The 12,111-nt window shown below is 38.9% G+C and overlaps 1 long non-coding RNA gene and 1 pseudogene across 1 annotated transcript in view; one reads left to right on the top strand and one right to left on the bottom strand.

The window, feature by feature from the left end:
• LOC133084141 (uncharacterized) overlaps nucleotides 1-12,111 on the top strand; it is a 131,210-nt gene that overhangs the window by 96,292 nt on the left and 22,807 nt on the right. The window lies entirely within an intron of this gene.
• LOC133086087 (U6atac minor spliceosomal RNA) lies at nucleotides 9,248-9,289 on the bottom strand (annotated as a pseudogene).

Genomic DNA, 12,111 nt, shown 5'->3' with positions numbered 1-12,111 from the left:
TTTGCTGTGCAAAAGCTTTTGAGTTTAATTAGGTCCCATTTGTTTATTTTTGTTTTTATTTCCATTATTCTGGGAGACAGATCGAAAAAGATATTGCTGTGATTTATGTCAGCAGATTTATGTTCTGCCTATGTTTTACTCTAGGAGTTTTATAGTGTCCAGTCTCACATTTAGGTCTTGAATCCATTTGGAGCTTATTTTTATGTATGGTGGTAAAGAATGATCTAATTTCATTTTTTTACATGTAGCTGTCCAGTTTTCCCAGCAACATCTGTTGAAGAGACTGTCTTTCCACCATTGTGTAGTCTTGCCTCCTTTGTCATAGATTAATTGGCCATAGGTGCGTGGGTTTATTTCTCAGCTTTCTATCCTGTTCCATATTTCTGTTTTTGTGCCATTACCATACCATTTTGATGACTACAGCTTTGTAGTGTAGTCTGAAGTCAGGGCGCCTGACTCCTCCAGCTCTGTTTTTCTTTCTCAAGATTGCTTTGGGTATTCGGGGTCTTTTGTGTCTCCATACAAATTTTAAGATTTTTTTTGTTCTACTTCTGTGAAAAATGCCATTGGTATTTTGATAGGGATTGCATTGAATCTGTAGATTGCCTTGGGTAGTGTAGTAATTTTGACAATATTGATTCTTCCAATCCACTAACATGGTATATCTTTCCATCTGTTAGTGTCTTCTTTGATTTCTTTCACCAGCACCTTATACTTTTTGGAGTGCAGGTCTTTTGTCTCTTTAGATAGGTTTATTCCTAGGTATTTTATTCTTTCTGATGCAGTGGTAAATGGGATTGCTTCTTGAATTTCTTTCTGATCTTTTGTTGATAGTGTATAGAAATACAACAGATTTCTGTGTATTAATTTTGTAACCTGCAACTTTACCAAATTCATTGATGAGCTCTAATAGTTTTCTGAAGGCATCTTTAGGATTTTCCATGTATAGGATCATGTCATCTGCAAACAGTGACAGTTTAACTTCCTCTTTTCCAATGTGGATTCCTTTTATTTCTTTTTCTTCTATGATTGCTATAGCTAGGACTTCCAAAACTATGTTGAATAAAAGTGGCAAAAGTGGACATCCCTGTCTTGTTCCTGATCTTAGAGGAAATGCACTCAGCTTTTCACCATTGAGTAGGATGTTAGCTGTAGGTTTGTCGTATATGGCCTTTATTATGTTGAGGTATGTTTCCTCTATGCCCACTTTCTGGAGAGTTTTTATCATAAATGGGCATTGAATTTTGTCAAAAGCTGTTTTTGCATCTATTGAGGTGATCATAAGGTGGTGTTTTCTTTCAAATTTTTGAATTTTATTTTGTTTTTTATACAGCAGGTTCTTATTAGTTGTCTATTTTATACATATTAGTGTATATAAGTCAATCCCAATCTCCCAATTCATCCCACCACCAGATGATCATATGGTTTTTATTCTTCAATTTGTTAATGTGGTGTATCACACTGATTGAGTTGCAGATATTGAACAATCCTTGCATCCCTGGGAGAAATTCCTCTTGATCATGGTGTATGATCCTTTTAATGCATTGTTGGATTTGGATTGCTAGTATTTTGTTGAAGATTTTTGCATCTATATTCATCAATGATATTGGTGTGTAATTTTCTTCTTTTGTGGTATCTTTGTCTAGTTTTGGTATCAGTGTGATGGTGGCCTCATAGAATGAATTTGGGAGTTTTCCTTCCTCTGCAATTTTTGGGAATAGTTTCAGAAGGATAGGTGTTAGCTCTTCCCTAATGTTTGATAGAATTCTCCTGTGAAGCCATCAGGTCCTGGACCTTTGTTTGTTGGGAATTTTTTAATCACAGTTTCAATTTCAGTGCTTGTGATTGGTCTGTTTATATTTTCTATTTCTTCCTGGTTCAGTCTTTGGAGACTGTACCTTTCTAAGAATTTGTCCATTTCTTCCAGGTTGTCCATTTTATTAACATGTAGTTGCTTGTAGTATTCTCTTTTGATCCTTTGTATTTCTGTGGTGTCAGTTGTAACTTCTTTTTCATTTCTAACTTTATTGATTTGAGTCCTCTCCCATTTTTTCTTTATGAGTCTGGCTAATGGTTTATCAATTTTGTTCATCTTCTCAAAGAACCAACTTTTAGTTTCCTTGATCTTTGCTATTGTTTTCTTTCTCTCTATTTCACTTATTTTTGTGCTGATCTTTATGATTTCTTTCCTTCTGCTAACTTTAGGTTTTGTTTGTTCTTCTTTCTCTAGTTACTTTAGGTGTAAGGTTAGGTTGTTTATGTGAGATTTTTCTTGTTTCCTGAGGTAAGATTGTAGTGCTATAAACTTCCCTCTTAGAATTGCTTTTGCTGCATCCCACAGGTTTTGGATCATTTTCATTCATCTCTAGGTATTTTTTGATTTCCTCTTTAATTTCTTCAGTGATCCATTGGTTGTTTAGTAGCATATTGTTTAGCTTCCATGTGTTTGTGTTTTTTATAGTTTTTTCTTGTAGTTTATTTCTAATCTCATAGTGCTGTGATCAGAAAAGATGCTTGATATGATTTCAATTTTCTTAAATTTACCAAGGCTTGATTTGTGACCCAAGTTATGATCTATCCTGGAGAATGTTCCATGTGCATGTGAGAAGAAAGTGTAATCTGCTGTTTTTGGATGGAATGTCCTATAAATATCAATTAAATCTATCTGGTTTATTGTGTCATTTAAAGCTTTTGTTTCCTTATTAATTTTCTGTCTGGATAATCTGTCCATTGGTGTAAGTGAGGTGTTAAAAGTCCCCCACTATTATTATGTTACTGTCGATTTCGTCTTTTATAGCTGTTAGCATTTGCCTTATGTATTGAGGTGCTCCTATGTTGGGTGTCATATATATTTATAATTGTTATATCTTCTTCTTGGATTGATCCCTTGATCATTATGTACTGTCCTTCCTTGTCTCTTGTAACATTCTTTATTTTAAAGTCTATTTTATCTGATATGAGTATTGCTACTCCAGCTTTCTTTTGATTTCCATTTGCATGGAATATCTTTTTCCATCCCCTCACTTTCAGTCTGTGTGTGTCCCTAGGTCTGAAGTGGGTCTGTTGTAGACAGCATATATATGGGTCTTGTTTTTGTATCCATTCAGCGAGCCTGTGTCTTTTGGTTGGACCATTTAATCCATTCACATTTAAGGTAATTAACCATATGTATGTTTCTATTACCATTTTCTTAATTGTTTTGGGTTTGTTTTTGTAGGTCCTATTCTTCTCTTGTGTTTCCCACTTAGAGCAGTTCCTTTAACATTTGTTGTAGAGCTTGTTTGGTGGTGCTCAATTCTGTTAGCTTTTCTTGTCTGTAAAGCTTTTGATTTCTCTGTTGAATCTGAATAAGACCCTTGCCAGGTAGAGTAATCTTGGTTGTAGGTTTTTCCCTTTCATCACTTTAAATATATTGTGCCACTCCCTTCTAGCTTGTAGAGTTTCTGCTGAGAAATCAGCTGATAACCTTATCGGAGTTCCCTTGTATGTTATTTGTCGTTTTTCCCTTGTTGCTTTTAATATTTTTTGTCTTTAATTTTTGTCAGTTTGATTACTATGTGTCTCGGCTTGTTCGTCCTTGGGTTTTTCCTGCCTGGGACTATCTGTGCTTCCTGGACTTGGCTGACTGTTTCATTTCCCACATTAGGGAAATTTTCAGCTATTGTCTCTTCAGATATTTTCTCGGGTCCTTTCATTCTGTCTTCTTCTTCTGGGACCCCTATAATGCGAATGTCTGTGCCTTTAATGTTGTCCCAGAGGTCTCTTAGGCTGTCTTCATTTCTTTTCATTCTTTTTTCTTTTTTCTGTTCCGTGGCAGTGATTTCCACCATTCTGTCTTCCAGGTCACTTATCCGTTTTTCTGCCTCAGTTATTCTGCTATTGATTCCTTCTCATGTATTTTTCATTTCAGTTATTGTATTGTTCATCTCTGTTTGTTTGTTCTTTAGTTCTTCTAGGTCTTTGTTAAACATTTCTTGCATCTTCTCGATCTTTGCCTCAATTCTTTTTCCAAGGTCCTGGATCATCTTCACTATCATTATTCTGAATTCTTTTTCTGGAACGTTGCCTATCTCCACTTCATTTAGTTGTTTTTCTGGGGTTTCATCTTGTTCCTTCATCTGGTACATAGTCCTCTGCCTTTTCACTTTGTCTATCTTTCTGTGAATGTGGTTTTCGTTCCACAGGCTGCAGGGTTGTAGTTCTTCTTGCTTCTGCTGTCTGCCTTCTGATGGATGAGGCTTTCTAAGAGGCTTGTGCAAGCTTCCTCTTGGGAGGGACTGGTGGTGGGTAGAGCTGGGTGTTGCCCTAGTGGGCAGAGCTCAGTAAAACTTTAATCTGCTTCTCTGCTGATGGGTAGGGCTGAGTTCCCTCCCTGTTGGTTGCTTGGCCTGAGGTGACCCAACACTGAAGGGTACAGGCTCTTTCATGGGGCTAATGGCAGACTCTGGGAGGGCTCAAGCCAAGGAGTTCTTCCCAGAACTTCTGCTGACAGTGTCCTTGTCCCCGCGGTGAGCCAAAGCCACCCCCCGCCTCTGCAGGAGACCCTTCAACACTAGCAGGTAGGTCTGGTTCAGTCTCCTATGGGGTCACTGCTCCTTTCCCCTGGGTCCTGGTGCACACACAAATTGTGTGTGCCCTCCAAGAGTGGAGTCTTTGTTTCCTCCAGTTCTGTCAAAGTTCTGCAATTAAATTCCGCTAGGCTTCAAAGTCTGATTCTCTGGGGATTCCTCCTCCCATTGCCAGACCCCCAGGTTGGGAAGCCTGACAACATGGGGCTCAGAACCTTCACTACGGTGGCTGGACTTCTGTGGTATAATTGTTCTCCAGTTTGTGAATCACCTACCCAGCGGTTATGGGGTTTGATTTTATTGTGATTGTGCCCTTCCTACTGTCTCATTGTGGCTTCTCCTTTGCCTTTTGGTGTGGGGTATCTTTTTTGGTGAGTTCCAGTGTCTTCCTGCCAATGATTGTTCAACAGTTAGTTGTGATTCTGGTGCCCTTGCAAGAGGGAGTGAGCGCATGCCCTTGTACTCCACCATGTTGAACCAGTCTCTACACATTGAATCTTTATTTCCATTTCTTCACTCTCTCATAATGCAGGCCATGGGAGAAGTGTGTTTCCTTTTGTTTTAAGGATGCACAATTAATTTTCCTGTTTATTCAAACTGACCACTTCTTGATGGTCTCTGGCTTACATATTTCAAATGCTGGAAAATTGTATGAAAAAAGACCTATTTCATGGTCTGACTAAAGTCAGTGTCAATAATGTCAATTTTTAAATTAACATTTTTGGATCCACATTTTGTGATTTATCCAGACTCCTAAATCTTTTTCCACTTCTATGTTTTGTGAATGTGTATTTACCATTTGTACAAGGTGCTACAGTGATCCCTTATCTCACATTTGAAGGTCTAGGAATGAACATATGGTCCCAAATAATCCAGTACTCCTAGTATCATTAGTAAGAAAGCATAAATGATTCCCAGATATCCACATAGTTTGATTAATTAGGCTCAGAATTAGCGACTCTCCAAGTTGAGAGGGATGTTAAAGATCCTTCCAGCCAACTGTCCCTGTCAAGAGTCAGCCAGGTTCTCTTCACAGTCTGGCACTTGTCACTGACAAAAATGCTCTTTTCCCAGAGACAGTTTATTCCAGTTTGAAGCAGCTTTAACTGCCAGACAGTTCTTATTTAAATAGAAATTCTTCTCCTTGTGACTTCCACTAGCCTCTTTTTCTATGGTTTCTTTAGTATCATGATGAATACATCAATTTTTCTTTTACTTAATAGCCCTTTAAATATTTGAAAGTAGTTTTCATGCCCCCATCACAGCTTTAAAACAAACACTTATAGACAAATATCTTTATTGAAGAACACAGAAAGAACTCTGTGTTCTTTAACTTTTCTTTAACTTTCCTTCTGTTTATGTTTTTTTACATCTGACTTATAAAACATCATATATAAAATGTTTTTTAAACTTTTATTAACTTATTACATAAATCATCTGAGCTTTAGTAGAAGTATTTGAAAATTACAGGTAGATATCTTACTATGAGTATGCCCAGAAACAGATGAAACAAGGATTTGAGTGTAAGCAGATTATTTCAGAAATGCAGAATACTTATGGGAATGGAGGAGTAATATAACGAAGAGAATCCAACCAGTGAGGGTGTGTTATTAAGCCAGATATCACAGTGGGCTACTAAAGAGAAATCTCATGGAGAAATACTGAGAAATGCTGTAAAAAAAAATGCCTCAGAATGAGGTCACCTCAAGGGTGAGCTACTACCTCAGCATTTTCAGCCTGCTGCCAGACAAGCTGTCTTCCACAGTTCTGGAATAAAAAGCTGTCAGACACAGAGGAAGCCATTAGAAGTTGGCTGCAGTACTACATGGGACACTGGCAGCATCTGGGATAATAATCAAAATAATTATAACTATAATTATTAATGAATAAAATTTTGATGTAATTCTATTCAGAATTTTTCTATATATATACGTATATGACTATAAGTTATCATAAATAAGGTCATCTGGACTTCCATGGTGGCACAGTGGTTAAGAATACACCTGCCAGTGCAGGGGACACGGGAAAGATACCTGGTCTGGGAAGATCCCACATGCCACAGAGCAACTTAAACCCGTGTGCCACAACTACTGAGCCTGCACTCTAGAGCCTCGAGCCACAACTACTGAAGCCCACGTGCCCTAGAGCCTACGCACCCCAACTACTGAGCCCATGCACCACAACTACTGAAGCCTGCACGCTCTAGGGCCCACGTGCTGCAACTACTGAGCCCGTGTGCTGCAACTACTGAAGCCTGTGCACCTAGAGCCTGTGCTCTGCAACAAGAGAAGCCACCGCAACGAGAAGCCCGTGCGCCGCAATGAATAGTAGTCCCCACTCGCCTCAACTAGAGAAAGCCCACAAACAGCAACGAAGACCCAACGCCGACAAAAAAAATAATAATAAGGTATCCTACAATATTAACTTGCAGCCTGCTTTGACACTTAGTAATACCATACATCACATCTTTCTATGTCAATAAATATAAATCTACTCATATCATCACTGATTATGATATACTATACCATGACTTATTAAACTAATTCTCTAGTTGGACACTTAGTTTGGCTCCAGGTTTTTGCTGTTCTTCAGGGAGATGCTTTATTTCAGTCTCATTTGAACATTGAATTTATACTTGGTTCAGCTGCCACTCAACTATATGTTTATTATGATAATGTGCTTAAAAGGTATAAACAGTGTGGGAAAGAACGCTGTGTATTCAAATGCCAGTGATTCATACTTGCTTTGCAGTTTAGGAATATTACTTAATTCAGATAAGTTTGAATTCAAAATACTGTATTATGTCTTGTGATTATATCACAAGATACAGCCATTTAGGTTACAGAGATTCAACTTCATGTGTTTCACTTAACACCACTACCACAACTTAGGATCCATTTCTTTATATTTATGAAGATTAATTTGGATTTGAGCTGAGTACCACCAGTTCAGAGCCATCACGGCTTCCCGTGTGTGGTTGTATAGTTGGAGTACTTTCTTTTCTCCTCAGAACCCTTGTTGTCTGTTAGTTTATAGCAGTGCTAAATTATGCATCATATCCTCATGATCTCAACTTGTTCAGTGGGTATGATATTGTCTTAAGTTAGGTTTTCTGAGAAACAGACTGAGATGGAGATGTGCATGTGGGAGGTTTAAAGGAGTGTAGTCTCAGAAACATTCTGAGAAACATAACTTCACTTCATCTGGAGACAGCTTATCCTGGATTCTGTTTACTCTTTTTTTTTCCTGGAGAAATTTACGACAGTGTTAGGAGGAAAAATTCCAAATCCTGACATTGCATTTGATCTTGAAACTCATCATGTCTCTCCTTTTCCACAGATCCTATATCTCCTTAACATTTAACTAGCCCTTCTGCTGGGCTAGGTGGCTTGTCTGGTGGGGCTATCCAGACTCCCTTCCTTGAGGGATCTAAGTCCTGAGTTACCATGTTTGTCATAGGCTGTGGATGCTTAGGCTTTGTCCATTTGCTATCAAAATTGCCTAGGGAAGTTATCAAGGGGCATTCCAGTGGACCAGCTAAGTGCAGAAGTCTTCCTTCCCCCGCATCGTGTAACGCAATGCTACCTCATCCAAGTCAGCTACCCCGCCAGTACAGGGACTCTTTTCCTTGACAGCCAGCCTCTTGGCACAAGGAATCCAAAATGAGCAGGCAGTAGCCTCACAGTAAAATTTAATGACTCTTATTACTGTGTTCCTATTTGGAAGCATTTCCCCTATGCAAACTAGAACCTCTAGGCCTGCAGAGCATGAAGTTGCAGTGACAGAAATCACTTGGGGCGCTAGTAGAGAAAGCTACTCCTACTTCCACAACCTGGGTTCCCCTTTATGGAAAATATCCCCATACAATGGCTACTGATTTGTGTGAACCCTATCCTGAAGAATCATGCCCATGCATACATGATGCTGTGCTTTCATAAGTCTGTTCTACTTCTGTATCAGGCCTGCAGGTTTGGAGGGATACAGTATGTGATAGGACCAGTGACTCTCCTGGTTCTGGGTCCACCACCACATCTCTTTTATAAAAATGCTCACTTCATCTGAGACAGTGATCCTTTGTATAGTGGTGTTGTCTGAGGCACTTTGGGCAGGAAAATTAAACCCATACCTGAAATAGATCTCAATATTAATTTGGAGGGGATGTCTCAGCAAGCCCCAGACCCTAAAAACTTCACTCACATGGGTAGGCCTGAATTTTCATAGGGTTTGTCTCCTATACTCTGGAGTGCATGTGTCTTACCAAGGTATACAGAGTACTTGCCAGTTTCTTATGCAGGAAGTTCAACTAACATGAAATCTCTAATGTCATAGAACAGTGTGGTGTTCCATGGGAAGTCCAGATGGTCCAGGTATTTTCCACTATGTTTTAATGGAGTATAGGAGAGTTAACCCTGGAGCAAGACCATTAATGTATACTATTGTCCATTCCATGTAAAAGCAAAGTGCTTAATCTCCTCCTGCTTCTAGGTATTGAAAACAACACATTTGTCAGATTAATAGCCACATACCACTTATTAAGGGCTGTGCTAATCTGCTATAACAATGATATCACATCCACTACAGTAGCTACAATTAGGATTACTACTTAGTTAAATTCGAGATATTATCCTCCTTGTATTTTAGAGGCCAGACAGGGCAGTTACAGATGAATATAATGGGTACCTTCAAGGAGAGTGCTAACCTTCTCTCCTTTCATACAACACTACCCACTGGCATTTTTCACAGAACTAGAACAAAAAATTTCACAATTTGTATGGAAACACACAAGACCCCGAATAGCCAAAGCAATCTTGAGAAAGAAAAACGGAGCTGGAGGAATCAGGCTCCCAGACTTCAGACTATACTACAAAGCTACAGTAATCAAGACAGTATGGTACTGGCACAAGAACAGAAATATAGATCAATGGAACAGGATAGAAAGCCCAGAGATAAACCCACTCACATATGGTCACCTTATCTTTGATAAAGGAGGCAAGAATATACAGTGGAGAAAAGACAGCCTCTTCAATAAGTGGTGCTGGGAAAACTGGACAGCTACATGTAAAAGAATGAAATTAGAACACTCCCTAACACCATACACAAAAATAAACTCAAAATGGATTAAAGACCTAAATGTAAGGCCAGACACCATCAAACTCTTAGAGGAAAATATAGACAGAACACTCTATGACATAAATCACAGCAAGATCCTTTTTGACCCAGCTCCTAGAGAAATGGAAATAAAAACAAAAATAAACAAATGGGACCTAATGAAACCTAAAAGCTTTTGCACAGCAAAAGAAACCATAAACAAGACCAAAAGACAACCCTCAGAATGGGAGAAAATATTTGCAAATGAAGCAACTGACAAAGGATTAATCTCCAAAACATACAAGCAACTCATTCAGCTCAATATCAAAAAAACAAACAATCCAATCCAAAACTCGGCAGAAGACCTAAATAGACATTTCTCCAAAGAAGATATACAGATTGCCAACAGACACATGAAAGAATGCTCAACATCATTAATCATTAGAGAAATGCAAATCAAAACTACAATGAGTATCATCTCACACCGGTCAGAATGGTCATCATCAAAAAATCTACAAACAATAAATGCTGGAGAGGGTGTGGAGAAAAGGGAACCCTCTTGCACTGTTGGTGGGAATGTAAATTGATACAGCCACTATGGAGAACAGTATGGAGGTTCCTTAAAAAACTAAAAATAGAACTACCATACGACCCAGCAATCCCAGTACTGGGCATATACCCTGAGAAAACCATAATTCAAAAAGAGTCATGTACCAAAATGTTCATTGCAGCTCTATTTACAATAGCCAGAGCATGGAAGCAAACTAAGTGTCCATCAACAGATGAATGGATAAAGAAGTGGCATATATATACAATGGAATATTACTCAGCCATAAAAAGGAACGAAACTGAGTTATTTGTAGTGAGGTGGATGGACCTAGAGATTGTCATACAGAGTGAAGTAAGTCAGAAAGAGAAAAAGAAATACTGTATGCTAACACATAAATATGGAATCTAAGAAAAAAAAAGAAAATGGTCAGAAGAACCTAGGGGCAAGACGGGAATAAAGATGCAGACCTACTAGAGAATGGACTTGAGGATATGGGGAGAGGGAAGGGTAATCTGGGACAAAGTGAGAGAGTGGCATGGACATATATACACTACCAAACGTAAAATAGATAGCTACTGGGAAGCAGCCGCATAGCACAGGGAGATCAGCTCGGTGCTTTGTGATCACCTAGAGGGGTGGGATAGGGAGGGTGGGAGGGAGGGAGATGCAAGAGGGAAGAGATATGGGGACATATGTATATGTATAACTGATTCACTTTGTTATAAAGCAGAAACTGACACACCATTGTAAAGCAATTATACTCTAATAAAGATGTTTAAAACAAAAAACAAAAACAAACAAAAAAAATGGGTACCTTCAAGCCTTCATCATTTAAGTCTTTGAGGATGGTACTAATCTCTGCTGTTCCCACTAGAGCAGTATTGTTTTTGATTTTACAGTCTTCCAAGGATGGGGAGGGCAATATCAGGGGTTTCCACTTGGCCTTTTCTATTATAATTGTTTTTCTTTCATAGGTCAGGAAACCAATATGAGGGTTCTGCCAGTTGCTGAGAATGTCCACTCCAATTATGTATTTAGATACCAGGGAAATGACCCTTAGATCATTTTATATTTATTTTTATTCTTGGAACCAATGGAGGCACTATGAGATGGACTTGGGCCAAGATTCCATTTTTTATCTGACTTCCTTACTCTAACAGAATTCTATTCCTTATTCTAACAGAGGTGTTGTGATAACATTTTGGGCCATGGGGTATTCAACTCTGTTCATTCAGACCTTACATCCAACATCCCTCAAAAACTTGTATGTATTCCCTTTCCTCAGTTTATAATTACCTGAGAAAAGTCTTTGTGGGGGAGGACTGGGGAATCACTGTGGTACACATTTGCTGTTGTATTGCAGTGTCCTTCTTCAAGGAATCTGGCCTCCCTAATTGATGGGTTCTGAGTCTGAGAACTGTCTTAGATCTGGAAACTAGGCAAGGGATTATTTCTTCCTACTGGGGCAGCTGACCCCAATCTTTTGCTGATCCAGTAATATATGTCCCTGATTGATTGTTTATAGTGAGTAATACTTTGTTGGATCCCTATCTAGCTCCTGGATACATCATGTTCTATAAATTACTGTGGGTTGGGCTTCCCTAGTTGCCTTGCTACCCAAGAGAATGATTACACCCACCTTGCTTCTGACAGTTAGGTGCTGCCACCTGGCCTCTACTATTCCAGGATTATACCATCACTATTAGGGAGCCTAGTTGTGTTACGAAATTTCTTACTGTCAGCCTCTTCTTACAGAGAACAGGCACTACTGAGCATCTCCCTGCTGCTGCAGCCCATCTTCACCATTGCATTTTGTATTGCTTTGGTAGATAGCATGTCTTCAGGGCCATACCAGGCAATATAATTAGCTGTTGAATTTTCCACTTCATTTAACATAGGCCATTG

This window comes from Eubalaena glacialis, chromosome 2, assembly GCF_028564815.1.
Source record: "Eubalaena glacialis isolate mEubGla1 chromosome 2, mEubGla1.1.hap2.+ XY, whole genome shotgun sequence".
NCBI lineage: Eukaryota > Metazoa > Chordata > Mammalia > Artiodactyla > Balaenidae > Eubalaena > Eubalaena glacialis.
Note: the sequence above shows the minus strand (reverse complement) of the source record. Positions and strands in the feature narration are given on the sequence as shown.